This window comes from Vulpes vulpes, chromosome 13 (genome assembly GCF_048418805.1).
Source record: "Vulpes vulpes isolate BD-2025 chromosome 13, VulVul3, whole genome shotgun sequence".
In the NCBI taxonomy this organism is placed as follows: domain Eukaryota; kingdom Metazoa; phylum Chordata; class Mammalia; order Carnivora; family Canidae; genus Vulpes; species Vulpes vulpes.
This window is the reverse complement of record NC_132792.1, coordinates 98,909,913-98,937,337: the sequence shown is the minus strand read 5'-3', so window position 1 is coordinate 98,937,337 and position 27,425 is coordinate 98,909,913. Positions and strand designations below refer to the sequence as shown.

Below are 27,425 nucleotides of genomic sequence, written 5' to 3'. Positions count from 1 at the left end.
TTAGAAGCCATAATTCCCATAATTCTGTATTTAAGTTGATTCACTATTTATCACAGTATTTTTTACTGTGTTTTCTCCATATCTGAGTTTTTATTTTGCTTCATCCCTTATCTGCCTGGTATTCATTCTACCCAAGGCTGTTTGGGTTCTTACATTGTTAACAAAGTTGCTAACTTCATGGAAATAGCTGCCTTTCATTTAAGAACCTTGGGCAATATAAACTATTGGATTATTCTCTTGAAACTGTAGATATTGCTCACTGTCTTCAGGAATTGAATATTGCTTGGGAGATGCCTGTAGCCAATCTGATTTTTACCCCTTGTACACTATTTGCCTTTCTTGTCACATGCTCATTTTCTTTCCTGAATTGTTTAAATACAGTAACTTTTACAAAATGTGTCAGATAATCCTGTCTGAATTTTTTTAAAGATAGGATGTGTCCTTTTGATTTACAGATTCTAGTTTTTTTTCTCATTTCCATGGTATTTTCACCTGTGATACTGCTCTATAATTTTAACTGTCCCATTTATTCCATTCTCTTCTTCAGAAATTGTGGGTATACCAGATGTCCCTTTCTTCCATGTCTTTTACCATACCAACAATAATTGTTCTTTTCCATTTCATTGCAACTACTACTTCTACTATTCCTTATGTGACTTTCATATTTATCACAGTTTAGTTTTCTCTTATATTTTCTCTGTGAGTTGTGCTAGCTCAATTTTTTCTCTAACTGCTATTATACAATTTATTCTTTGAATCCTATATCAACCCTATGGGATCTTTTTTTTTTAAGATTTTACTTATTTATTCATGACAGACACACAGAGAGAGAGAGAGGCAGAGACACAGGCAGAGGGAGAAGCCGGCTCCATGCAGGGAGCCCAACATGGGACTCGATCTCAGGTCTCCAGGATCACACCCTGGGCTGAAGGCAATGCTAAACCTCTGAGCCAAACTGCTGAGCCAGTGGGGCTGCCTCCTATGAGATCTTTTCAGGAGTTGTCAGGCTGTTCACAATTTCTCTGAAACCTAACAAGGTAAATGCTTCTGTGACATAAGAACAGCCATTGCAATATTTGGTAGGTGCATTTATAATTTGAGGTTGTAAAAAGTTCCTTTATTTCACTGAAGAGTAAAAGTCTTTCTCTTCTATTTTTTTTTCTTTTTCATTGTTCACTTGGGTTTTAGGAAAGGAGAGTGGAATTTTAAAAATGGCTTTGCTCAACCATCTTTAACCTAAAAGCTTTCATAGAAGCTTAAATTCAAAGTTTTAGACTACTTCATTGCTATGAAGCTCCTTTAGAGTTGGAAGGGAGCCCTTTTCCCAGGAATAAACAAATTCTTAGAACAGACTACACTGTAGGAATAAAGAACACAGGATTAATTTTCCAATTCCTCCAAACACCTTCATCTCAGAAAGTTGGAGGATAGAATCACTTGCCCCCTGGTACTAGAAGTATGACCACAGGGTAAGACTCCACAGATATTGTTAAAAAGAGCCTTTTCTGTCCACACAGAATTGAAATATGGGGTGTTAGAGTCAGTAGCTTGACTGTGTACCTGAAAGATTGGGCTGCTTTTGGCCATTTTGCCTCTTAGATAACGTTTTACTGTGCAGAAGGTTGAGATATGAGTATCACACTTCGGGGGTTCTCTTCCTTTAAGAAGCGGGAAAAATAGCTGAATGCCTTGCCAAGAGTTTTCTCCAGCAATAGGAATAAGAGTAGTTGGAAATACTGACTAGATTATAAGGAAAGTTCTCCTTTCATTTTTCTGATCCTTCAGGGTCTTCTTCAAAGAATGAATTCCTTGTATTTCTCATTTCTGTTTCTTCTTGTTCATACAATATCATTACAACTACCACAAAACCAAGTTGCTACACATCTTCTTTCTGCAGTCAATGAGAAATTATTTTTCTCTTATTTTTTTAAGACTTTATTTATTTATTAATGAGAGACACATAGAGGCAGAGACTTAGGCAGAGAGAGAAGCAGGCTCTGGGATATAGGACTTGGGAGCCCGATATAGGACTTGATCTTGCCGGGCCAGCAGGCCACGGAGTGTCACCTCCTTAAATGTGTGCTGGATGCTCTTGCATCATGCTGGTCCCCCAACCCGCATGGAACTTGGGCAGCCTAGCTTCGGGTCCCGCTTCTGCCACCTGCAGCCATGTGACACCCGCCCCCCAAGTTATAGGGGTTCACACACACAAGTGGGACTGGGCTGGGAAGTAGAATAAGAGGACTGAAGAGACAAAGGCAGGAGGGGAGGCAAGGGCTCACAGTAGTCTCAGTCGGTAGACTCCAACACAGATTCACTCAGCGCAAGGTCCCAGTAGTGTTCAGCCCCATGCTTTTTGAAGTGTTCTCGAGCCATGTTCTCTGTAGGGCACTGTTTAAACTTCATTTCCCCAAAGCTCCGGTCTTTGGCTGTACCCTCCCAGACTAGTACACATTTGTTGGTTTTCTTCACAGCTTCCTCATCAGATTCCTCATCATCATCTCCCTTTGTGTTAGATGTCTGTTCATCCCACTTTATCCGATGCAGCATAAGACGCTTAAATTTCTTCTGGGCCTTGGGGCCCCCTTCCACTACTACCACGTTGACATCCTTGTGCAGTACAACCACCCCTGTCAGGTACAGTTGCCCAGCATTGGCCTCAATCTTGAACTTCTTGGCTGGATTGCTCAAATTTCGAACTCTATATACAGATATGTGTACCCCCTGTGAAATGTCTTCTTTAAGCTTTTTAATTTTCTTGACCTTTCTCTGTTCTGCTGTAAGTTTTCGGGCAGCGTTGGCCTCTTCATGCGCTTTCTGTCTTTTTGCCATCTGAGCTCTGACATGGGCTTCTACCTTCGTGGGGTCTTGAACAGCCTCTGTTCCTAATACTCGCATTAAATTTGAAATTCTCACTTTGGGTTCTGGAGGAGGCATCAGGCCCAGCCTGACTTTCTCTTGTAGTTCCTTCTGTGCTTCCCTCCTCGTTTGCCTTCGAAGTTTCTTCTGTTCCTTCTTGGTAAGATATACCCCCAGAGTAACTGGTGTGTCATTGTCAACTGGAGGGTTGAGTTGGGCTGGATGTTCAACAAGATTTGTGATTCCAAAATAATCTTCTCTCTTGGGATTTTCCTCTGTAAGGTCAAAGCCATTGGGGATGATATAAGAGTCCCACCACTCAATTTCAGGGATATCTCCTTTCTGGGCAGATGCTCAACCACTGAGCCACCCAGGTACCCTTCAGAATTTGTTTCTTGATCAAACATACCACCAGTACCAAACCACCCTCTATATGTCTTTAGGCAAGTGTCTGTATTTGTATTGAACTTACATAAATAGATTTTGTTTGACTATCAAAGTCCAAGAGATGTATCAATATAAGCTATATCACTTAAGAGATTTATCCATATAAGTTATATGACTTATAATTATCAATATAAGCTATATCAGGTGATTTATTAGTATAAGCTATATCAGTGATTATTGTGTCTTGGAGGCAGTGCCAACTCTGAGCTTACAGTTTAGACTTTTTGCTCTCTTTCAATGTATCTCCTTCTCTGTCTCACATACTATCAACAACAGTACATAACTCTGAATTTATTCCCAGATGCAGCCAGCTCTGAGATAAAAGAATAAAAGAAATAGCAGTCCTCTAAATAAATAAACACTTTGGATTTAAAGAAAAAAGCATAGCATGACTTATTTAAAGTGTAAGAAAATGAGAAAGCTTTGAAAATAGTTATTCCAAAAGATATTGAAATAAAACCTAAAATAAAAATAAATCCATAAAATCTTTGATGTATCAAATCTCTCTCTCTAGCAATAAACACTATAGAAAACTTGCACAAGTGCACAAGTAAGTATATATAAATGAGAGTATTAATTGCAGCTTATTTTAGTGATAGTTGGAAGTAACAAATATCCCTCCATATGGGAATAATTATATCATATTTATAAATAATTATGACATATTCTAAAGAAAGGGTATAGCCATTGAAAAGTATGAATTTGATCTCCATGTAAGAAAGTGAAGAGATCCATGAGATAGAGTTGATTTTTCTTTAAAAGCAAGTTGCAAGTAGTAAGTAGAAACATAATCTCATTTTTTATAATTCATGCTTCATACCCAGGAAGGTGTCTGTGGTTTTAAATTATTCAAGAAGGATGAAGATGTTTTATAAATGTAAAAGATTCTTAAAATTCATTGTGGGTTTAATGGTTTGAGTATTCCTTCAACTGCCAATGTAGCACAGATTCTGAAGGTTCCTCTAATGATGGTTATCCTAGGGATGTAGGAGATTGGGGAAAGGAGAAAGGAGATATGATTTTTACTTTTAAAACTCTGGTTATCAAATTAATAAAGAATACTATATAAAAAGCAATAATCTCCAAGCAAGCTACACTACCTGTAGTGAAGACTCAGTCATTAATCTCTTCTCACATCACATATGACTTCTCACATCACATATGAAAACATGTATGGCAAACACATAGAATGATGTTGAAGAGATGTTAATAAAATGCAGTTTGACTTCTCTAATTAAATACATGCAGTTTTGGCAAATTATAGAGGAAATACTGTATCTGAATTCTTTGTAGTTGAATTCTTTGTAGTTACCCTCTACATGGTTGATGGAGATGTGTCGGACATGTGAAATAACCATCTTTCTGGCAGCAATGACTTAGACCCAATCTCTGTTTGGTTTCAGAGTTGATGTTATCCATTTCAGTTAGAGTCTATCATCATGGTTTAACGACCCTGCATTAAACCATTTCCATAAAGAGCAGCTGTTTCTTCCAATCTGTCTTTCCCCTATTGTCTCTAAATATGTGTTCATACTCTCATTGAGCCTTGTGTTTTGATATCATGTGAGGTGGACAAAGGTGTTTTATAAATATGAAAGATTATTTTCAAAGGTGGTTTGAAGACTGACTGTTTTAAACATGATTTAAACTGTAGATGCATAGTGTTTTCAGTGGCTTAATGCAATAAAACCCACCTGTTATTTTTGGCTGCTTTATTTAGACCATCTGCTCCACAAAGAATGAAAAGCTCAACAGTGGATGGAGAATTGTCTACTCCTCATGTGTCAATAATTTATTTATTCTATCCAAGCCTTCAGGTCATTGCAAAAATGTTTATTCATTTTCTCTAACGTGAGGGAAGCCAATATTTGGTGTTTGGCTTTATTAAAAATCATCGCAGGAAATTGTATTTTTTGTTAATTCGTGGTTTCCTATTTTCCCCTATGTTAAAATAGCTTGCTGGTGTCCTTATTTTAAAGACCGTGAGTCTCTCCTCCTCCTATGGCAGGCAGAGTATCTGCTGAAGGGGTATTTTTGGTGATGGTGAATGAATAATATATCATTCACAGGTTGGGTAGCTATGTGAGCATAGTCTTGCTCCTTAATCCAGAAGGAGTCTCAACCAGAGACAAGAATTATAAAGGTCAGGTGCTTTGGTCACCAATTGCTTCCATTTGAAAGGAACGGTTTTACGGTCTTTATCCTCATTTGATTGCAACATAGACCACTGGAGATCACCTTACTTTGACTTTTCTCCTTCCATTGGTGACTTTGACTTCATTCTCTCTAGGGTTCACTGTCACATCCTTGACCATATCTAATATCAACTTGTATTTATTGAGTGCTTAGTAGGTTCTAAATGCTGTACTCAGCACACCTCGAATTTACTGCTCACTGGGTCGCATGGGTGGCATCGGGCTTCCTGCTTAGTGGGGAGCCTGCTTCTCCCTCTGCCTCTGCCTCTGCCCCTTTCCACCTCTCACATGCTCTCTCTCAAATAAATAAATAAGATCCTTTAAAAAAAATCTAATGCTCATCTTTATTCAGCTCCTCTCTTTTTCATTTTAGGCTTTCTCTAAAACTTACTCAATGGTCTTTTTTTCTATCCATTCATTTATTTCCTCAATGAGAACATTTCCCATATGGTCCAAAAATACCACCTCTTTGTGGATGGTGTCTAGATGTATTTCCAGGCTGAGTTCATCTTGGCAGAGATAATAAAATAGCATAAATTAGGTGACTTATAAACAACAGAAATTTATTTCTCACAGTTCTGAAGTTGGGAAGTCCTAGATCATGGTGTAGGAGAGGACCTGCTTCCACCTTGACGACCACCGAACCTCATGTGTAAAGGGAGCAAGAGAACCTTTTATAAGGGCACTAATTCCATTCATGAGAACTTGGCTCTCATGACCTAACCCACTATCAAAGGTCTCACCTCAAAATACCATCACATTAGAGATTAGGACTTCCACATTTGAACTGGGGGAGGATACAAACATTCAGACCATATTATAACCCCTAAACCTAAACCTAACTTCCAGTGTCCAGCTGCCTCTAAGATATTTTAGGGTTAATTAAGTGAAACAGGGAGCTAATGTTTCTTGAGTGCCTATGAATTGCCTGTCACTATTCAACATTGTACATGTTATCTTATTTAAGTCCCACATAGGGATCCCTGGGTGGCGCAGCGGTTTGGCGCCTGCCTTTGGCCCAGGGCGCGATCCTGGAGACCCGGAATCGAATCCCACATCGGGCTCCCGGTGCATGGAGCCTGCTTCTCCCTCCGCCTGTGTTTCTGCCTCTCTCTCTCTCTCTGTGACTATCATAAATAAATAAAAAATTAAAAAAAAATTAAAAAAAAATAAGTCCCACATAAACAACTTTAATCTTATTTTAGATGTGGGGAAATTTCAGTACGAATAGTTTAATAATTTTCCTGAGATCACACTATTGACAAGAAGCAAGCTGAAATAAAAACTCATGTGTAATTTTAATACCTAAGACTTTACAGTATTTCTTGTGGTCAGTTTTGGATGTAATACTTTTTCCATATCATCGACTGGCCTTTGAGGTTATCACCCACGTATTTCCAAACCTTTCTTTCTTTCTTTTTTTTTAAGATTTTACTTATTTATTCATGAAAGACATAGAGACATAGGCAGGACCCCGGGATCACGACCTGAGCCAAAGGCAGATACTCAACCACTGAACCACCCAGGTGCCTCCAAACCTTACTTTCAACATTTATCTGTTTATCTCCTGCTCATCCCCCTGTTCTGACCCTCCCTCATGTCCTCAGTGCTTCAACCTGAGATCATTCTAGTTGTCTCTCTCCCACTTTTCGTATCTAACCTATGCTGCACAAACTACCCAATTTATTTTTCTGTGGCACTTTTCTCCTGGTGTCATGTCTTGGCTAAAGAATCTCTAACATCATCCATGATTTATCCATCAAGGTCAAATTACAGATTCAGGGTTTTCCTTCAACTTCCTCTAAACTCCCTGTCCAAAATGACCCTGATTTATTAATTCATTTTACTCACAGCAGTCATTTCACTGGGTTCTTCATTAACTCTGTTCTTTGCCATTCCTTTCCTACGTTCAGAAATCTTGCCTCCTTTTCTTGGCCAATGAGATCTTACTCTGGTTCAAAGCTCCCAGTCAAGTTCCTTTCTTCCAGGGAAGCTATCTTGTCTGTCTGCAGCCCACTAGCATCTTTTCATCTTGGAATTCCCACAGGTTTTTCAGTGTGCTCTGTGCCTTTATCTAGTAGTGCCTCTTATTTGTCTTTCTTCATTTGAGTCTCCAGGTGTTGGACAGTAAACTTTTGAGGATAGAGATCCTCTTTGCTACTTTTTGGAACTTGTCATATGAAGTTGGTGCATAGCACATGTATGCAATTCCTTCTTTTATATTAGTAGGCTGGCATAAACTCTGTACTTAGAAGTACAATCATTCTCCCACATAGAGCCTATAGTTTCCCCCGATAACCTTTATTACAGCCTGTTTCTCCTACAGACGTTTGGAATTTCCCATCTTTTATATCAAATATGCCTAATAGGAAACAACAAACAATATTTATTTAGCTCTTACGTATGTTTCATATCCAATACAGTCTCCCATGCTAAAAGATAATCAGATTTACATGCTGCCATCCTTCAGAACCTACCTATGGTAACTCTGAAAATGCAATGTTTATCATTTAAAGAGAGAGAATAAGATGAGATAAACCATACTATATCACTAGATTTCTTATCTATAGTCATGATTCTCTCTTCTTTCCAAAGGACATGCTTATAAAGTATTGGATGAAGAATTTAAAATGTCCCCTCTGTCCTTGAAATGTAATCTGTTATGAAACAGCCTGGAAAGAATCTGAAGAGCAAAAGAGGCATGATTTACTTTGAGTTCTTTTGGGGCCGAAACTAACATTTCAACTATCTCCAAGATAGTGATCTCTGCAGAGATATTTATTGCACCTTAATGAAGATGAATGGTGTGGCAATAAATAAGGTAAGTGGCTGGGAATTCAGAGCTCAGATATCCTGGTGACTCTTGAGATGCAAGCCAGGTACCTCAACCGTCTGTAATATGAGAACAAAGGACAGTACCTCTGAGGAGATTCAGCTTCTCAGCAAGAGAATACATTGTGTGCAGAAAGCACCGGTTTGCCTTTCCAATATTTTAAAATACACTGGCATCATTAGTGCAGGGCCATTTAAAGGTCTGTCGAGTCCCAATAGAAAAATCAATGATCAGTATAGGATAACACTAAGGTCACACACACACAGGTACACGAAGGGTATGAATGGTCAGCTAATTCCCAGTGATTTGCTGTGTGATTCCCAATGGGGTATATACTGGAAGAGTGATCAAGTAGAATTAAAAACTATCAACAATACTTCTGCTTTGTTTGTACATTAAAAATTAATCTATATTTTTGGTACACCAAAGATATAATCTAAATTGCATGATGATGTGGAAACATAATAATACAAATTATATCCCCAAATAGAAAATGTTACCAATTTAGGGATTTTTATCTTGTTTAATCACTGACCAACTGTGTCATGTTGGTACTTCTCTCCTAATTTTGCAGATGAGTATATTAAACCTTAGAAAGATTAAATAACTCATTCAAGGTCAAAGTTAGTAAGAGGTAGAGTTGGATTCGAATAAGTCTGAAGGTTAATTCACTTTCCCCACTTTTATTCAAGATGTTTGAGAAACCCTGGAGTAAATAAATCCACTTCACATTTTTTAGAACAAGTTCCGCCATAGTCATTTGACCAGCAAAACTGTTTTCTATAGGAAGATTTTTAAAACCCAAGACACTAATGTTCCTTAGTACATAGTTTGGGGAATTCTACACAAGGAAGATGAGTAGTTTGACCAGGATATCAGATGGCAAAGAACTGCCATGGTAGTTGATTTTAATCCAGTGTGTAGCCCAAGTGCCTGCCTTGGTGTTATGGGTTCAAATGAGGGGCAGTTCCCTCTGAGCTTCTAAAATCAGAAGTGTACACAGCCATCTGCTGCAAAAGTAACCCTAAAGAAATGATCAACAAAGTCAACAAATCAGTCCTTGGTCTCACTCAGGATTCTGATCAAATCAGGCAAGAGAAATCACGGTGGATGCTTTGCTTCTCCAAGGTTGCTCTAGATCTAAAGAAGATTCTCCCTTTAACTTTTTCAACAGTAAGTATTTGGAAAAGTAGGCAATGGCACCATAACCTCCACTAGGTGTGAAAACCACTACTCTGAATTATCTCTCCTGAATAATCCAGCTGACCCAGTTGGAAGCTACTTACTTCTACTGAAAACTGTGACTCCAAAGAGGCCAAGAGGTTTCCATGCAGACAATCCGATGCAGCCATTTAGATGAAACAGCTATCTTTACATGACCTTAAAAAATTAGCTATTAGATTTTTAAGCTTTTAAAATTAAAGAATGAGAGTTTCTCCTCCCATCTTTGGCCCCCTTCCTTTTCTGACCCAGAAGTGTGAAGGAACAAGGAAGGAGAAGTAGTTCAGAGATTAGATAAGGTTTGATTTCAAATATTTTTGCTGCTTTAGAATATTACTTTGTATTTCAGCACAGCTACATGACAGATATCCTTCAAGCCAAAATTCTCTTACCATGACAAGTTAAAAACCTCAATTCTAGATTGCTTATGACCCCCCCAAAAGAAATTAAAGTTCTCCTCAGCTAGAGCTGCTCTACCATATTTTTAACAGCCGTAGGAAATACTGTTTCATTGCCCAAAGACCCTAAAGAGTACACTGTTAACAGCAAGTGCTTAATATTGGGAGCTGGCTGACTTGCAATACACTTGGGTTAGACCACAAAAACATGAAGGCATCAACTTAGCTGAAGACAAAGCATCTGACCTGGAGTTCAGCGTCAGGAATGCTGGCTCCTGGCCTGCCTGCAGCAAGGGTGTCCACCTAAGTATTTCAACCTCATGATAATGTGCTGTCAACATGCTTCCAAGGAGCTTTCTACTATGGGGTTGGTAGATTCTGAATTTAACGTTGTTTCAATAACATTTAAGATTCTTTAGAGGTTGTTTGTAGAGCTGACTTAACAGGAGGTATCAGTAAACAATTAATGGGGAGATTTTCCTGTCTCCTACACTTGATAGTTCTAAGCAAATACTCTTCTTTGACGTTGTAGTTCCCAAAGAGCTAGTGTACAAGAGTATTGTGCTTTTTCAAAAGGCCATGACATAAATAATAGCTGAGAATATTTTAATTAACTCTTTCATCCAATTCATTCTTTCTTTCTCATTAAAAAGAGGTATATTGGGGGCACCTGAGTGGCTAAGTTGGTTGAGCATCTGACTGGCTCAGGACATGATCTCAGCATCCTGGGATCTAGCCTTAGGTCAGGCTCACTGCTCAGTGGGGAGTCTGCTTGTTCCTCTCCCTCTGCCCCTCCCCTGCTCATGTGCTCACACTCTGTCAAATAAATAAATAAAATAATTTTTAAAATGAGTTTTTAAAAATAATTCTTGTCCCTCAGCCTATAGCTTTTCAATTTTCCTAAAAATTAGTGTTTTAAAATATATATGTACAATGAGGATTTTTTTTTCTGTCATGAGAGTGCATATTTTGTATATATACAATTATATAAAGAGCTAAAATATCCCATAACTTCCTTTTGGGAATATTAATAAGTGTGCTATGTTTAATTACAATAGCCCTTTTAAAAACGGAAAAAGAACAAAGCTCTTTACTGTTCAAAAAATATCTTTTTGCATGGCCCCTAGGTGGTTAACCTGGTTAAGTGTGCAACTCTTGATTTTGGCTCAGGTCATGATCCCAAGGCCCTGGGACTGGGCTCCACATAGGGTTCCTCACTCAGGGAGGAATCTGCTTGTCCTTCACCCTCTGCTCTACCCCACTCTATTGTTACCTCGCTCTCCCTCTCTCTCTTAAATAGACAAATAAAATATTTAATAAATAAATAAAATCTTAAAAATATATCTTGTTTTTTTTTGTAGGCTTCTGAGCAGGATTTGAGGGAACAAATGGACACAGTTTCTTGAGTGAAGAAGTGAGGTTCCTTCAAGGAGGAGGCTCATTGAAGGAGGATAGACAATTGTTATGTAATTCTGCCAAGGTCAGTGTCAGCTTCAGTTGCTGGCTTCATATTTTACAGTAAACACTGCTCATGATGGGTTAAATGGAGGCACTGAATTATCCCCTCTCTTGGTTCATTTGGTAGAGATACCATGAGAGAAGGCTATGTGTGTACTCTGGTTTATTTGCCTTTGGTCTTTTTCACATTCTTTATTTCTTCTTTAGGTTTATATTTGAAAACCAAGTCTGTCAAAATTATATTTGTGAGCACAGTGAAGCCCCAAACTCAGCCTTGCTCCTGCCTCATTCCTGTTTCTCTCACTCGCCCAAATTTTGGGTAGGGGATCTTCTTTCCTGGGCTGTAACCCTGGGGCAATTCTCTTGTGGTTTGCTTTTCATGTGTTGATTTAGCTTGCAAGTAACACAAACAGCATTATGGTAGGTGCAGATGTTCTCAGGCTACCCAAGTTCCCCTATCTGACCCTGAGCAGTCCTAGAGGACATGGTGAGCCATGCCCAGTTATTTCTCTTTCCAGGATCCAGTTTCCTGAGGTTCGACCAGTGAGGAAGTCCTTGTTGTTTATAAAGGTGTCCCACACAGAAGAGTTATAAATCAGGTATTTCTTTAGAAGTTACTTTTGATTCCCTAGTGGAAGTCTAGGGTCACAGTGTTCCCGGTGGGTCAGGAAAGAGGGAGGCTGATTGCTGAACAGAAGGTTGATTCATGTGATGGGACAAGTAATTGCTAGAGAAGAGGGTGGATATTGGCTCTTCTTCTCTCCCCCTTGGTAATTCCTAAGAAATATGTGTGTCCCAAGCTGCTTAGTATCTGGCCAGGTCGTATTTCAGGGATAACTGATGGATAATGATCACATTGTTTTGAGGATTTCTGTATTCTTTAATCACTGACTTAGCAGGCAGCTCTTTTATCACTGGTTTTCTCTGGTTTTCTAATCTCTCCTCTGAGTCGGGTGTCTGGGCTTATTTTTGCAGAGACTACAGGACCTGAAGTAACAGGGTCCAGCCCTTTACACTAATCTCCTTTCTTTTTTGCTCCCTTTGTTTAGTTTAAAAACCTTCATTTCTCTCTATGGATCCTTGGTCACCAAGATATTGCTTTATTACCCTAGATAATAAAGGTGATAAAGAGGTCCTTCTACCACCACCCTAGTGGTTCTAGGACACTGTAGCTAACCACTAGTGATTCTGTTTGCAGGCTAATCCCTACCAGGGAGGACCATCATAGTATTACATAGTTAACACTCCACTTTGACAACTGACACTTTTATGTGTTACCCTAAGTAAGGAGATTTTCTCAGCCTGAAAAGATCACAATGGCCACTAGAGCGGTGGTCGATAGAAATGTGGCTCTAATAACTATGGATACGAGTTCAAGTTAAGTGCCTGGTTAGAATATAGGAACCTCAGGATCCCTGGGTGGCACAGCAGTTTGGCGCCTGCCTTTGGCCCAGGGTGCGATCCTGGAGACCCAGGATCGAATCCCATGTCGGGCTCCCGGTGCATGGAGCCCGCTTCTCCCTCTGCCTGTGTCTCTGCATCTCTCTCTCTCTCTCTGTGTGACTATCATAAATTAAAAAAAAAAAAAAGAATATAGGAACCTCGGCTTTTCTATGAGCAGCTATGCATTCATTTTGCAGCTGCATTACTATTGTACTTTCTTAGTTTTCCATCACTCATCAAATATTGCTTTGCCTATGTGAATCACAGGAGGATCAATATCTTATGAAAAGATTAACAAAGGGAAAAATACAAATTCTTTGTCTATATACATCACAGAAAGATCGACATTTTGTGCAGGGAACACCAAAGAAAACACATGCAGCAGGGAGGGTTTTTTTTTATCACATACATATAGAAAAATACAGAGTGATCAATAAGGCCATGTAGTTATTGACCTATGAACACTTGGCTAAAGAGAATGCTTCTCTGATAAATCTAGAAAAAGAGCCAAGTGCCACAAATAAGAGTACTGACAAAATAACCCACCTAGTTCCATCCATGTATGCGAGGAGCTCAGAGGTGGGTGGGGAACATGGGTGTACTGGCAGCCTGCCCTCCCCCTGATGTCTGCCTACCTGATCATGCTTTCAGGCAGTCAGTCGTCTGGCAAAAGAGAGTTGGTCTGCAGTTCCAGGGTCCTGTGCTATTTTATAAACAGCTGAGAAGTTTTGCCATCATCAGGAGTAGTGAAAACTCAGCCCTGGGAGTGGGAAGTGGGAAGGATTCCAAGTAGTGGCCAGGACCTGAGCCCATTTATACTGGGCAGCTCATCTGGCCAACCTCATGAGCTCTCTTTTTCTCTCACAATGGGTTGTGAAGCCTTTGCTCCCTGATAACCAGACTATTTGACCTCCCCCACATCCCTACTAAAACCTAACCTGATCATCCAGCTCAGGATTGCCTTGAACTTGGTGGAGTACATGAGAAGTCTATAAAATGCTTTCTCTTCTAGGTTCTATAATGGGGTCAATATAATTGACAGGATATTTTTACCCAGAAGGAACTTACAATCTAGTAAGTTGCCACATGTTTATTTTAGCTATTGTCTCTTGGTATTATTAGTGATCGAATTCTCTGTATGTTTGCATCCTGTGTTAGTGGGAGGAGTTAGCCTCAGATTGTCAATGAGCCTATACTAGTGCTGCCAGGCGCTGTTAACTAGCAGATGTGGTTTGGAAATGTATTACATGACTCAGTTCTGGGATGGCACTAAGGAGAACAAAAAATATGGAGCCAAAAAAATCAATCCTTGAAGGTTTTCTAGAGACAGTAATTTCTGAATCAGGTTTTAGCAAAAGATAATTTATATTTTTGCTTATAGGCATAGCCCACTATGATGTGCAGGAAACCAATTCAAATACTATTCAGCAGAAATTGAATAGAAATTAGATAAACAAGAGTTTTCAATCTTAGTCTTAAAAATGACTTTCAAATGTTTTTAAATTATTAGTTATATTAGAATAAAATTGAATGAGCTCTTAGTAGGAATGTACAAGCTGCAAATTAAAAGACAGGAAAGACCTGAAATTGGCAATGTCTTCTTTTTGATTAAATATCTGCTTTGTGTTTTTGGAAAGGGAAGAATAATACAACATTTGATTTAATGCAAATTATTTCTTTGAAATGTAACTAGCATTTGATCTGGAATACACATTTACAATGGAAGAGAATAACATAACGTGGTAGTTCAAAACAAGTAAAAGTAGATTTCTATCAAACTGCATTATAACTTAATCTGTCATATCCATACAGAGTCTTTAACACAGGAGAAAATGGGCAGGTGTTGGGACAGTATACAATTCATGTCCCAGATAATAATACTGTGTAAGTTATAAAAAGGGTACTCAATCTACCCGAAACACTAAATATGCAAAAGAACCATCACTGAGTAACTGATACAAGATGAAATTTGGTTTAAAACATCTCTATAGGGCAGCCCGGGGGTGCTCAGCAGTTTAGTGCCGCCTTCTTTCCAGGGCGTGATCCTAGAGACACAGGATCAAGTCCCATGTCAGGCTCCTTGCATGGAGCTTGCTTCACCCTCTGCCTCTGTCTCTGCCTCTCTCTCTCTCTTTGTCTCTCATGAATAAATTAAAAAAAAACTTAAAAAAATAATAAAGCATCTCTATATACCAAAGATGGACTCATGACTCTCATCTTAACTTTAAATTTTCCTGTTAAGCGTGATCTAGAATTTGTTATGAAATGTTGCAGTCACCATGCACCACATTCAGAATGAAATCCAAAGGCTTTATCCTCTCCTTCAAAAGTCTTCCCAAAATATGTGTTATATAAACATTCAGCTTAATCCTCCATTATAACCCGTAAGGCCCCCAATGCTTCCATTAGACAAGCTGGCTTCATGTTCTGTAAACTAAACCTTATGTCCCACATCCAGGCCTTGGTTTGGCTGGTTTGATCTGCACAGATAGTTTCATCCTTACCTTCAGTGTCTGCCTCTTACAAGTTTTCCCTTCACCCCTGGCCAAAATCAAACTCCTCCTGGTCTAAATAGCCTTTGCAGAACTTCTTAGAAGAAATCTCCCCTTTTCTCCTATCCCCCTTTTTTGGCCACCACATATCCAATCAAACTCCAGGTGCTGTGGATTTTACCTCCTAAGGTAGAGATTGGCACGTAGCAGGCATTCACTTCATATTTGTTGGCTGACTGGCTCAGTACTTCTCAAGTTATGCTTCTTCCCCCAAACTGCCATCACTGACCCAGTCATGTCCCGATCTTCCTTGAACTAATCACAAAACTAGTCCCCTACCAGGTCATCCTGCCCCCGTCCTGTCCTCCTCCACACAGCTTCCAAAAAGATCTCTCTAAAAGTGTCATGCTATTTTAAAAAACCGCACTGGTTTCCCTCTTACCCAGAGGTTGAATCCACAGGCTTTCTATGACACACGAAGCCCCATGGTGAGTCCTCTTTCTCAGCAAATTGTCTACAACTGCCTATCAGATACTTTATGTTCCAGCAACACTGGAGAGTTGCATGCTATCCACATGCTGAATTCTGAAATTTAAAATTTAAGCCTTATGCAATATAAAATTTCCCGTGTGAATAAATGTAAACTTGCGGCAGCGTCTGGGAAGCAGGGATAGTTTAACTGTTGTAGGGTATGTTTCCTTCCATATTCCTCTGCTCAGCAATGCCTCTAGTGTTGTTTCACTTGATTCTTTTCTGCTAAATTTACAGAACACATGATAGTGGATTAGGGGACTTCTTGGTGACATCTTATTGCATTTAAATCCTGTTTCAAAGTTACAGATTTTCAAGCCTTATTTCAGGCCTGACTTTTAGCCTTCGTCCTAGCACACTGTTTAATGAGGATTTCAATTCTCTTATTATAGGGTATAAGGAGATCGTTTAAATTATAAAGTAATGAATGCTAAAAACTACAGGACAAAAGTCACCGAAAGCTTTCCCAGAAGCCTGAATGCCCGTAAATAGTGGTCACACTTAGGACTGGAAGCACTGCCCGTTCACTAGCTGAAGGGGGCAGGGGCAGTCACAGACACCGTTCTTTCATATGTTGGCTTGTTCATCTTATTTTCCCTGTATGCCTTTCAAAGCTACCCCCCTAAAGTTTGCCTAAGCAATATTCTAAAGTTGTGTGGAATTCAGTTATAAGGGCACATGGCAAGGCACCACCATTCTTTACAAGCTTGATCCTACCACCTTCTTTCTTGAACTGTGACCACCTGCCTCTAAATCATTGATTTCATTTTCCTTTCCTGGAATCAAGCATCAGCCCATGAACTTGCTCTTTGCTCCTTATCTTTTCTCTTTCTTTGAAGAAGTTCGTGTAAACCTTTTCAATGATACAGTCTAATTTCTCATGCAGTCCCAGCCCATACAGCTTCTTTATATTCTTTAGAGCTGTCACCTCTGAACCTCTCTTTATGTTTTATAAAATCTAAGATGCTGTCTCTCAAACTTGAGGGCACATAAGCATCACCCAGGGAATGGAAGCAGGGGTGGGGGGTGGGGGGAAGGGTGTTGGGAAGGGGACTTGATAAAACATACAGGTTGCCAATATTCTGATTCTGTAGGTTTAGGGTAGGGTTCAGAACTTTTCATTTTAACAAACATGGCAGGAGATTCTGCTGCTGGTCTCTGTGGTCTGCAGACCTGTCTGAGAAGCTCTACCTGACAGTGCTCTTGAGCAGAGGTCACCTTACAGCCTCTCCCTCATTGGAGATCTACTCTACATACAACTGCCTCCTCTGCTTGGTGCTGTTCATTATTTATCTTTCTTTTTTTTTCACATTTCCTCTCAATTCTGTCTGAAGTTGGAAATGTCTCTCAAAATATTTAATTTTGTTCCTCTACTTCAGAATTATTTCCATATTATTGTCTGAAGACCAACCACTGATATTTTGAAAGTGACTTGATTAATATTTTATTATGTTTTGCATGTTGTCCCATTCTATAGACAAATGGGTCATATCACAGTCTAATTTCTCAGCATTCAAGAAACAAATTTGAGATAACCTCATGATCAGAAAAGATGGTAACTTTCAATTTACATGTCACAAATTGCAAGTTTCCTTGTGTGCAAATCGCCTGTTTTTTTCAGGGCCATTTCTCTTCATTAAATGTATTCAGAACCATTAGTATGTACATGCAAATCAGTGCCCTTCAATCCTGATAATTTTGCAGCCTAGTTGTAAATATTTGTCCTCGGAGAGTACATTGTCCCTCCTCATGGTTCCGCAATTGAAAATCCTGTCTATTCAACATCTTTATTGTTATACTAAGAAAAGTAGTCAAATTCTTAAAGTTTTTTTTTTTTTTTTTAGTTTATTGGCAAGAATGGAGCAGAGAATAAAGAGGCTGTGAGATTACGTTCTGAATCAATATCCTTGATCATACATTATTGAACACAGATCTCAATCGTGGCTTCCTTTTCCCTTATAGATGCCACTGGGATCCCTGTATCTTTGGGGGGAGCTGTCATGGTTTCCTTCTTAATTCTTAATTCTACTGGTTCTTCTGTGCCAAATTTTGTGATATTCTCCCAAAATTTGTGCACCTTTTTCACAACAGTGTTTATGTGTAATTCTGATGGGGCAGGAAGTGGTTTTATGTCCTTATCCTCTGAACTATAAATCTATCTATTTTGTGACTACTTGACAAGCCATCCTAACTCAGAGCAGAACCAGAGAGGGGGACTTTGAGACACAGGGACATTAGGAAGTGTACCAGACCTACACTACATTTATTGTTCACTTTTTACATACATATGCTCCCCTGGCCAAACACTATTTTATATAAATCAGTGACATGTAAGCCACCATTTGTGTTTCCTTAAGTAGTATCCACATCTAGAAAGGAATCCATCAAATTTCAAAAAAAATGTTTTCCTTTTTAGGTAAAATATACATGTCCAAGCATTTGTTTACTTCTTTACCATTGCAGATCCACTTGGCCTCATACCAGCCTTGCTTGAACACCTGAATAGGATTGCTACCAGAATTTTTTTAAGATGTAAGATTCTTGGGTTAAGTATTATGCAGTAGGTTTCAAAATAGAAATAAAAAGTGAAAAGGCTATAGAGCTTTTTATTAAAGCTGACAAATATTAAGTGATCCTAATCCAAGTGCAAGGAAGCATCAGTGTTATCACAGTAACAATGGGAACCTAGAGGGTGACAGTTTGTATAGGTATGTGAATGGTTTATGCATGTTCTGATTCTGTCATTTAAAATATCCAGATACACTTAGCCCTTGGTTTGCTCTCCTATTAAAGAGAACTGGACTGATTGGCCAGTGGGTCTCAAAGATGGCTATGACCAAACCACCTGAATGATTCTCAATCCTGCTCCAATACCTTTACTATGGGTTGAATTGTGTTCTTCCCAGAAGGTATGTTAAAGTGACTGATGACATGGCCTCAGTCAAAATAAGTTCATTGTTAATGTAATGTCAGATGATCTTATACTGGTGTAAGGTGGGGCCCAATCCAATGTAACTGGTATCCATATAAAAAGAGCCACAAAGGCACACACATATAAGGAAAAAAAGCCATGCTTGAGGCAGAGAGTGAGCGATGCTCCTGCAAGCCATCAGAGATGGTGGGCAACCACCAGACACACGAAGAGGCCCAGAAGGACTCCCAGGCAGGATTCAGTGGGAGTAGGACCCTGCTGAGTGCTTCGTTTCAGATCTAACCCCCATAACTGTGAGACAGTTAACTTTTGCTCTTCTAAATGACTCAGTTTGTGGTGCTTTGTTATGGCAGCCCGAGGAAACTAATATCTTCCAAGGATCTTTAGAAGTGGAACAAGGGAATCTGTATTTTGAAAACTTCACCCTCCCTGGGGGTGATTCTCCTATGAGTAAGGTTTGAGACCACTGGATGGATGATCTCTGATCTCTGTTTAGAGCTTGGATTTTATGATGCAAAGATGCATATGTGTTGCAAATAGTAAAAAGAAACAAACACAAAGAGATAGATGGATAGATAGAAAGATAGATAGATAGATTGATAAGATATATAGATGTCAGTGATGAAATAAGGTTGAAGACTATGAGCATATCATGACAATAAGAAAAGTTTCCCTCCTACTTATGGTAATAAAACCCTAAATGATGCTATCCTATTGTTGCTACCCCAGAAGTACAAGGCACTTGAAGGTCAATCTGATTGTATCTTGACAAACACATCTATATGAACTTATTTGCTCTTGGAGATATGATGCTTCTTCCATTTTTAGTCAGTAAGTATTGGGGTACTGTTGGTGATAGATTTACCTCATAATGGGTAATATATCTTCTGTGTGTGAACATCCAGTTCTTTTGCAATTGTCTGTGATGATTGATATTAAACTATCATTTCTTGGTCTGTGTCATCAAGTGCAAACTTATCTTTCATATTGCCAACTCCAGATGCTTCTCTCTCCTGTCCGGGTCTGCCCTTGAGACACAATAACGTGTGGCGCACAGTACGGCGGCAGCATCAGGGACCTGCACCATGCCCAGAACTGACAGAGTGCCCTGAGTGATGGCTGCAGCCTCCCAAAACACACAAGTGGGGCTCCATCTATAGCCATTCCAGACAACAATGACCCCTAACTCCACAATACATCTTGTTCATCATTCCTGTAAGCTGTTCTTCTACATTTTTCTCTTTATTTTGTGTCTTTGCTGTGGACTACCAATGAGAATCCTGTAGGAAGTGCAGTTCTCTGAGGGGAAAAAAATGCAGAAGCAGGAAAAGAAATACTCAAGCATTTTTCTCTCCTATGGTATATTACTGAGCAGAACAGGATTGGAAATATTAGTTCAAAAGTAATCAGGCACCTAAGAAAAAGAAAGGGAAGCTTATATTTCACAGCCCTATCCACTGAAGTGGTTTCAATACACTAGGTGGGAGCCACCTGACTTCTGTCTTCATTGTTGTTGTCATGTGTGTGTGTGTGTGTGTGTGTGTGTGTGTGTGTGTGTGAGTATGTGTGTATTCACTTGTGTTTGGGCTTATTATCTCCAATTTTGCATGATCTCTTTGTCCACTCTAAAAGAATGCTCATATAAGAGTTAACCATCTTGGTTGTGTAGTAACTGTGCTTTCTCAATCTTTTGTTTCACAAATGAAGAAGATTGCCTATTTTTAGATAATTCCAGCAAATATATTATCTTCTATCTCCTCTATTGGAATTGATAATAGTGTAGTGGAGGCATTCATTATAATATTAAAATGATTAGTTTGTGAGTAGAGGACCTCCAGAAGATTGTAAAGTCTCTAAAATTAGGGGCTATGTTCAAACATATATTGGTTTAAACTCCATTCCTTAGTTTTGTACCTGGCACATACATACATTTTCTCCTGAATTGTTTCCTTATAGGCATAGCTATTTCGGCTTCTACCAACAGAGTGAAGGGGGAGCATACAAAATTCTGTACCATGGTGGTACTCACTCCAAAGTAGTTGGGAATCAAGTTTCAGATGAGAACCAAGACACCAGTTCACAGAACTGGTAGATTACAGATACAATATGAAAACTGGAGAGCCAAGGCTAAGAGGAATGGAGGAGGTCTACATTGTTGTTTCAAGCATATTTAGAAGTATAGAACCAGTTGGGAAAAGTTTATAGTGAAAGAGAATGTGCAGGAACCTAGAGTCTGAGGATTAGTGAGCTAGAATTTAAGTCAATAGGTAAGATGAAAACATCACAGTCACTCTCAAAGATCAACACAGTTGTCTCAGACATGGGTTGGTAATAGGAGGTTAGGACCCCATTCTTCTTCCTTCTCCCAGATAAGGAAACTGAAAATTAGAAAACAGATATGCCATTTTGGATAATAAGAGGTCAATGGTTTGATTAAAGGAACAAAGTAAAGCATAGAAAGATTGAATATATTGTAGGTTATTGTTGTTGTTTTAAGCACACATAAAGAATTCCCATGAAAGAATTTTATCCAAACTTTCAAGTCTAGGTTTCAAAAAACAAATAAAATGGCTAATTACCCACCTTATTTTCAAAAGCCCAAAAGCTAAGGCTTGTTCAAATAATTAAGCTGGTAGACTATGTTGAGGTAAAATTATTCAGTGGATTGCATTTATACCTGAGCTTTAAGAGAACTTCACGTACGTAATTGAATGTAGGCGATAGTCTTGGAGGATGCTAATATTTCTGCTGTAAGAAAAAGTAATGGACAGAACTTAACACAATTGTTACTGAGTCAATAGGATACCTGTTCACATCTGTCAAATCTCTTCACACTGAAAGGGTCAGTTACTGCAATCAGCAAAATGGCTCCAATCAATGTGAAACTCACCCATGTGGTGCTTTAAATATTAAAAATTCAGTCCTTCTTGAGTACAGAGCAGTCCTGAGATGTGGGAATTAGCCCTGAGGCGTATTTTAAGGCATTCAAAGACCATGTGGATTCAGTATTCATTTGACTAAGTACTTGCAAATATTATGTAGAATGATTACATAAGCATAGAATATCTGCTTACAAAAGTGAAAAGCTATTGGAAGCAACATTAAGATGAATAATTATGATTTTTACTAGTGTTCTATGGGAGTATAATTTTTATACAGTAAAATGTCAAACCCTAAGTGATCGGCTCCATAAATTTTTTCATGTGTACACTTCCATGGAAACAGCACCTATTTAAGAATATAGACCATTTCCAGTACCTCCAAAATAATTTTTGTTCTAAAATGATGCTGGAAAAAAAAAACAAAATAAAATGATGCTGAACTGTGAATATTGGGAAGAAGAGGTGGGATTACACATCCAAAATTTTAAAAGAAATCAATGGAAAGCACAATTCAGTTTATAAATACTGGATTCACACGTCATTTTCAGGTAGATTTCTGATGTATATAATGATGGTCTCCCACATCTCTGAAAGTTACTTAGCTGCTATTTTTACCATAATCCATTAAAATTTTTAAAGATATTTGCTGGGTTATAAACATAAACATATTTGTTAAAGGAACGACTTTCATCCTTCCTCAGAAAGGCTGTATTTCTTCATCAGTCTGCTTCATTCAGCATTGATTCCCCTGAAGATATAGATAATTGTAGTTGAGAGTATACTAGTGACACCTAGTGCTTATCCACTAAAAATGTCTGCATTTAACAGAACATCTATTTTCTCATGGTTAACTACTGTTAATCAAGTTCTTGTTTATGTGCAGAAAGTCACAATCATAATATAAGTGCTATTTCGTGCTGTTAAAGACAAAATGGATAACCTTCCAACATAACCTCTTAACATAATTAAAGCAAACAGATTTGACATTAACACTGTGCATTAAGAGCAAGAGCAGAGAATGAAAGGATCACAGAATGAGAAGGCATATGCTTGAATTGCATTTTTATTATTCATAAGCAGATATGAATGCCAAAAAGTTGTGGCATATTGGCTTAGCCCACTCATTAGGAACTAGTAGGTGACATAGGAGACAGAGGTGAGGTCCTTTCATACAATGAAAAGACATAAATAAGGCTCCTTGTTATTAATGAGTTGGTTCTAAGATTTTTCCATAACTTAGGTCAGATCTTGAAATACAATGAACCCAGCAGACAAATGTAGCAAGGCTTGTGCTGTAAGGGTTGTCATTTCACTTTGATGGATGGGTCTTCATGTATCTTCTCTCTTGCTGTTGTCCAGGAAGAAGATCTCACCTCTTGGTGTCATTACCTTTATGGAATAATAATCACAGTGCCAAGAAACCTCTCCATCCCCCACCAAAATATTTTCTATCATTCCTGTTTTACCACTGTTAGAAATTCTGTCCCCCTGGTCCATCAAAATCTTGATATAATGTTGTAAGGTAAAGCATGCTGGAGATGAGTTAGCAATTGGTCTTTGGTTGATGATGGTGGGGTAAAAGTGAATCTAGGAGAGGGAAGAATCATGTTAAAAGTGAAGAGAATTATAGATCACATTTAAATCCAAAATCATATTGCACAATTTTGCCAAGGACAAGTCATGAAATCATGTAGTTACTTTCACTCTTCTTAAAATTGCTACTATCAGCAAACATTATTAAACATCAAGGATGTTGGGCACTCTGACGGGTACAGAAACATTGAAATATAATAGAAATATATATATACATACATGTATTTACACACATATATATGGATGATATATATGTACATATATTTATATGCCATATGTTAGGTTCTGGAGCTAAAATAATAAACAGTCTAGTAAGAGGTTTTTCCTTATGCAGGTCATACAATACTATACTACACAGATCGTATCTGTAATAACAATAATAACAAAGACAATTTGGGATAGTCACAAGTACAAAAAGGAAAAACAAGGTGAGATAATGAAATAATGATGGCAGGAGGATAAGGAAACAAACTTCTACCAAGATATCCAGGCACTACCTCTGCAAGGAGATGATGCTTGACCTGAGAGCTGAATGAGAGCTTGAAAACATAGGGGAAAGTGAGGTCCTGCCAAGCACAAAGTCCTAGAGGTAGGAATAATCTTGGTGTATTTAAGGAATGAAAAGAGGACCCATGTGGCAGGAGAGGAGAAGAAACCCAAGTCCGAGGGAAAGACTGGAATGAGATCTTGTAGGTCAGGTTGTTGTGGCCTCAATGTTTGTGTTCCCCCAAAATTCATATGTTGAATCCCTGGCTTCTAATTTGATGGTATTTAGAGGTGCTTTGGGAACATTATAGTTTAGATTAGATTATGAAAATGCCCTCTCCCCACAATGGTGGATTATTGCCAATCTCTTTCTATCAGCATGCACTAGGGAAAGGCCATGTGAGGACATAGCAAGAAGTCCGCTGTCTATGAGCCAAGAAGGAGGGTCTCACCAGACACTGAATCTTCTAACACTTTGATCTTGGACTTCTCAGCATCTAGAACTGTGAGAAATAATTATCTGCTGTTTAGGCTACCAGTCCATGATACTTTGTTATAGCAAACTGAGCATACTAAGACACAAGTGATGGCATGAAATTTTATATATATATATATATATATATATATATATATATATATACACACACACATATATATATATAACTTATATCATGATTGTGAATTTTTCACATATATATATATATATATTTCATTTTATTTAAGAGCACTATAACTACCATGTAGATAATAGATACAATGGGTAAATATTGGGATCAAGATGACCTCATGTAATTTAGAATGTATTTAGGAAGATAGGACACATACATGACAAAAGCTAACATTCATAAAGAATATGGCCTACATTGTGAACATACGCTATTCTGAAACCTGGGTAATAATGATTTCCTCCAGTGGGTACACCAATTGTATGTGAAGAATGCCCTTAAGAAATGAACCCTTACGAATGACAAGTTAGTGGACTTGGAGAAGCTGTACTGTGCTATTCTACTGTCTTGGGACTTTACACTATTACAGTTCTAGTCTCATACATCAAGTCACTTGAGGTGTCACCTTACATGATTTAAGGCTGCAAAAGATAAACCTGCTCTGTCTCGGAGCACCACATATTGGGTGTTTGAAGGGCAAGCCAATGATTGTTTATTTCCCTGAAAACTTCCACAGCTGGAGACATAATGAGAAATACCTCTAACAACTTTGCTGAAAGGCTAACAAAAACTTCTATGCAACAATAAAACTGTTTTTTGAATTTTTATGTTCTTTTCTGCATGGCTCGAGCTGAACTTTAAGGAAACAAAGTCTAGTTTTTGGTTTTGCTCACACTTTTTGTTTTTATATAATTTGTCACTTTGTATGGTTTAGGAACAGAACCATACCTTCCATTCATTTTTCAGTTTTAATTTAGCATTTCAGTAATTGTTGCTGCTTCTAAACACACACACACACACACACACACACACACACACACACACACTCCCAGTTATGCAGGTTCTAATAGCATTTCACCCTCTGGCAATTCATTAGCTTATTTTTCTTATTTTGATGTCTAATTAAATGTGATCCCACTGCATTATCTAGGTTGAATTGTACATTTCTATTTGGAAGACTAGATGGCAAGATTCTTTCTGATCAGGGTTCTTCATTTATTTACTCAATACTGAGTGTTCAACATGTGATAGATATCTCACTTCACATGGATGGCGAAACCTGATACGACATAGCCCCTGGCCTCAAGGGTGCATTTTTGTCATGGAGAAGCATACCAGGGCTGAGGCAAAACACAAGCGCCTACTTACATACAGAAAGTGAGAGAAGGGTGTTATAATGTGATGGATGGTGGTGGGAGGGTGTCTACAGATATTATTTCCAGTTTGGTTGCATGATTCACTATACATTCCAAACATTCTCAGTCATCTAATTCCTTGTTCATGTGCTCATTCATTCTAAAAAACATCCCTTCCAACACTGTACTAGGAACAAGATAGGCACACAGAGTAGTGATCATCATAGAGCTCATAGTCATATCATTCCTTCTTCCCACCCCACATCAAAAGCAAAGAGTTTTTATGGTACATACTCAGTACATCTAGTGTTTATTAAGTGAAATGCAATGCTTTTAATAGGAGTTAGTATCTAGCCAGATATTTGAATGATGCCTCTCAATTATTTAACTCGTTAATGAAAGGTATGGAAGTTATTTGCACAGAGCGACTTGATATTTGTTCTTGAATTATTTAACAAATATTTATGTAAAGCTTACTGTATGCTATGCACTCTCCCATACAGTGTAGAACAGAAGCTCATTTAAGACTCAAGACAACGCAGGACTGCCGGTAGCATCCTCTATCATGTAATGGTGGAGACTAGGCCAGGCCAGGAGAGATCAGATGCAGAGCCCACTTTTGAATCTAGGCAGTCTGGTTCTGGACTCCATGCCCTTGGCCACTACACTGTGCTGGTTCACTTACCATGCTGGTCTTCCTCACACTGTTGGCTCTTGCAACCATAAGTCTATTTGTGTATTCAACAAGCATGTTCCTTTCCATATACACTGCCACCATTCTTGTCAAGCCCTTGCCTTTGTGTGCTCGTGTTTGTGAAATGAGCCTTCTTTTTTTCATCCCAGGATTTAATTTCTGAAATCACCCCAGGCTGGGTTCTTGGTCTTGTGTTTTTATCTCTTTACATTCTCTTCCTTGAAGAACTTCCCAGCGGGAGTATTCCATTTTCTGGTTCCAACCTTATATCTCAGTTTCCCTTTTCAAATATTCTGCCCTAAATATAACTTGCCAACACAGCATGGAACTTGCTAACCTGGACTCCATTCTTGCTTCTGTTTTGCCTGGTCTCCACAACCTCTGCCTCTCCACTTCTGAAAATGCTGTATCTCTAGGGAGATGAACCAGTCTCCAAGAAGCCTTTGCTCCCTCTCAGCTCACGATGATCCTTTCATTCCTCCCATCTGTATTCCCGGATGCCTGCTCCCAACAACTCTGTCTTTTTAAGATTTTATTTATTTATTCACCACACACAGACTTATACACACACACACACACACACATACACACACACACACAGAGGCAGAGACATAGGCAGAAGGAGAAACAGGCCCTCCACAAAGAGCCCAATGCGAGACTTGATCCTGGACCCCAGGATCCTGTCTTGAGCCTAAGGAAAACCCTCAACCACTGAGCCACCAACAACTCTTATATCATGTCTAGGCAGTACGTTTCAGTAGTGGGGAACAGAGGATCCGCAACCAAGCTTTTGAGCTCATAGCTTTGCTCTGAAAACTCTGGTAAGTTCTGTTTCATCCACAAAATAGGGGTAATGATAGCAAACTCATGGAATAGACACCAGGGTGATTAAATTAACTAATACTTTGATAGCTTAAGGTTAAAGCATAGGTTAGAAACTGCCTGGCACAGTGAACACGTGTTAGCTACTATTATTTAACTATATATAGATTCCTGTAACATCTTTAATGATGATATTTAACTCCTAAGAAGTTTCCTGTGCCCTATCAGTCCTTACCTCATTTTCCATGATGTTTTTCCCATTTGCTGTGTCATCTCATTCTTTTTAAAAAATATATATATATAGATTTTTTTTAATTTTATTTTATTTTTAGTAGGCT

The 27,425-nt window shown here is 38.6% G+C and overlaps 1 pseudogene; it reads right to left on the bottom strand.

Moving 5' to 3' along the window:
- Positions 1-2,206: 2,206 nt before the first annotated feature.
- Positions 2,207-26,349, bottom strand: LOC140595111 (U4/U6 small nuclear ribonucleoprotein Prp3 pseudogene; annotated as a pseudogene).
- Between the last annotated feature and the right edge of the window lie 1,076 nt (positions 26,350-27,425).